Source organism: Pinus tabuliformis, chromosome J, assembly GCF_031772625.1.
Source record: "Pinus tabuliformis cultivar Carrire ecotype Pingquan chromosome J, CPIR1, whole genome shotgun sequence".
In the NCBI taxonomy this organism is placed as follows: domain Eukaryota; kingdom Viridiplantae; phylum Streptophyta; class Pinopsida; order Pinales; family Pinaceae; genus Pinus; species Pinus tabuliformis.
Genome location: NC_142295.1, coordinates 179,095,813 through 179,099,423, shown reverse-complemented (window position 1 = coordinate 179,099,423; position 3,611 = coordinate 179,095,813). Strand labels below are relative to the sequence as shown.

The 3,611-nt window shown below is 30.4% G+C and overlaps 1 pseudogene; it reads right to left on the bottom strand.

The window, feature by feature from the left end:
- Positions 1 to 538: 538 nt before the first annotated feature.
- LOC149226254 (uncharacterized) lies at positions 539 to 1,159 on the bottom strand (annotated as a pseudogene).
- Positions 1,160 to 3,611: the final 2,452 nt, after the last annotated feature.

Genomic DNA, 3,611 nt, shown 5'->3' with positions numbered 1-3,611 from the left:
TTACATATATAACCACTCAAAACAATATACTACAACTTACACCACAAACTTACAAACAAACAAACAATGAATTCTATATTCATATCACCATTAATATCTCGACCTCCAATGGAAGTCTGCAATAGCACTTGAAATAAAGATCGTTGCCTCCAATCAATTTTTCTATAACACTTAAAATGGATTTTGGATCTTCCAGCCTAATGTAAATACTTAAATCTCAGCAAATCGATCCAATAAACAAAGTTGAATTTGGCGCCCTTCACTGATAGAGACAATTTATGCCCATAAGAAAAGACTTAGTCCTTGAGAATGAAACTTGTCCTCTACTGATGTTAGATTTCCGAGATATGCTAAGTACAATAAAATTTAGATCTGAATTTATATGTGGAGAAATATAGTTGATTTCTAAGGAGAAAGCAACCCTCTTATGAGAAAAATTCAACCCTTTCACTGATCTTGCATGACTAAATATGTTACAAGTCCACCATCTCTCCGTAACAAATTACAACCCAACATCTCTACATAAGGTAATTAAATCCTAACAAAAAGGAGTTGCGTAAATGTAAAATAATGTTCTTCCTAGAAACCAGTAGAAGATGGGGAGGAAGGCAAAGACATTTTCAAGTCTCCAATAACCAATTGTTGTAGGACCAACAACAAATGATTAGGAAATTATGTTTGATTTGGATCTAGATATAACTTGACTTATTATTCGTCAGTCTCTGCTTCTATGAGCCCAACACAAGCGGGGCAAGTATATACATTCGCCTACGACAAGATTGAAGTAGAGCTCAAGGATGTTAGGGCACTTGTTGTAGCAATTTGGAGAGCATAGTTTCATAGTAAAATCACCTTCTACTAGAGCATCTGTAGACATCCCCATTGCTAAACTTTGTACCCCACATGCATTCATGCATTCTTATATTTATATCCACTCTTTAATCTTCTCCACAATAAAGTGAGAGAACTCAAATTCATACTGAATAATGTCATCTCTCAAGATGGACTTCTCAAATACACAACGTGCTCCAAAAGGTGACAACAAAAACGTGCAAATATTCACGAGCAGCTTCTCACATACTACCACACCTAAAGTACCTTGTAGATTTATGACTGAAATTAGAGTGGATATTATCAAAAGAATCCTGATAAAATCCATCTCTATGTTTCTATGGATATCAATCACCACTCTGTTTTTTTGTAATTCAATGAAAAGGCCATTGTCATGCCACAATGATCAATTTGCCAAAGGGACTCCAATCTACAAAAAAAATAAAAAAAATCTACACACTAATCCTATGAGTCAACCCTTTCATATTTCCATTTTCTTGATCCCTCTCATGAGAGTGTTAGGATGAGATGAACTGTAATACCATATTAGAAGAATAGAAAGAGAGAGAAAAATTACACACAACACAAATCACTCTCATATTTTTATTGATCACAAATTATATATATATATATATATATATATATATATATATATATATATAGATATATATATATATATATATGATACAAATTACCTACTTCGACAAATCTAGAACCTAAGAAAGTGAATCTATCACTAAGACATGACGATGAAATCCACTGAAATCCAATCACTTCGATGACATCCACTCTTCCCCTCGCATCCCGCGTCCCTACTTCTGTTACTCAATTCATCGTTCCCGATGTGCTCGTTCCTCAGGTACCAGTTCGAGGGTATCCCCCTACTGTGGCGATACAACAACAACTTATACACATGGGAAATAACAATATCTATAATAACACCTCAGAATATTCACTAACAACTTATAATACACATGAAACATATGACATAGAACCATTACTTTCAACGAAAAATACATATATTAAAACTTAGTATTTGTTAATTTTTTATTAGATTTTCAAATATCCACCATTTTCATTTCACATTCTCCGTATAATATTCATTAAATAAAACTGAATAATGAATAAGAAATAGATAAATATGTGATGTCTTAGACTCTCGTCCACCATTTCAATATGGGGAAATTTAGGAAATTTCACAAACGTATTTTCGTAGTATGTATTTATTATCCTTCTTTCTCAAGAAAACGAACTCATTGATAAATCGATATGTATGTCAAATTAAGTTTGCAGGTGAAGGTTGACTGGCTGAATGTGGTAGTTTAGTCTATACCAATTATATTGACGGATGGATCAAGTCGATCCACTTCTATGTCGATTAAAGAAAAAAAAATATGACAATTTGAAGGGTATCATAAAAAAAATTCTGACAATTTGAAGGGTATCGTAAGCAACGCTTCACCACTAATCTATTTTTCTTTAGACTAAACTCTCTTTTCAATTTTTTCGAAAAATGATTTAAAGCGTGGATAGCCCATTTCACTATTATATTCTATATTATAGATAGACTCCAATATCTCAAACGTCATGAAATATTCTTCTTGAATCGTCACATCCATTGAAAGATTCCTCTAGGGGTTCCAGAAGGCCAGCTAGGGGTTCCAGAAAGCCGTGTGGGGTCAATGAAGTGCCGTAAGAACTAGTGACAAGTGCCCACGGGTTGGTGTAGAACAAATTATTTTAAAAACTCGCGATCAGTACCGACTGAGATCTATTGGATACCCGCATGCCCAAAGCATAAAAGTCATAATCACGATAAGTCAACCTATACGAGTCGTGGGTTTATTTCACATTGAAATTTGGAAGATCACAAGGTTTTCTAATAACTATGTGACAAAAAGTCTATAGATGGAAGTTTTCTATTATATAATTGTCGTTTATTTGTCTATCAGGGCAGTTGTTTTTCATGCATAGTGTAAAATTATATATATAACTAACATAGATTTATTTTAAATATGAATCAATATAAATTGAGAAAAATTAATTTTTTTCATGTGCAAATTTTGTTATAATGTAAAATACAATGTGTTATTTTCATTGTTTAAATTGTATTTTTGAATGGTAAATAGAATATATATAAAGATCAAATAAGCATTTTAACCACAAAAACTTAAATTTTTATTATATATACATATTTTTTTTAAATGATAGATAATGTATAGGAAATTGACATTAAAATATTTTATATAACATATACATTCAGATATTTATGATGCAAAATAAAATGGGTTTTTGTTATTAACATATTTTTAAGTATATGTCAATATTAATTCGTATTAAAATATTTTATCAATAACCAAATTATAAGATTTAAGCATCCTAGTCACACATTTTTTTTTATTATTTCTAATTACTGTACAACATATTCATTTTTTTTTATTATGACCAACATTATGTTTCTATTTCGAACATAATTTTTAACATTTATTTTACTTTAAAGGGGAAGCGACGGCCATAAAAACTTACACATTCCTCTCATACTCGGTAGTGGAATGAGCTTCTTGGCTCAATAATTTAAATAATAAGTAAATTTAATACATTATATATATCAATTTGAGTAACTGAAAACTTGTTTAAGAAACTGGTAATGGAAACTATTGAAGCAATATATCTTATTTTAATGAAGATATATAAGATTTTTGTATTTTAAAAATATTTCAATATAAATATTAAATAGAATATTTGAATATCTATGCTAGAAAACTTCAAATATCATTTTT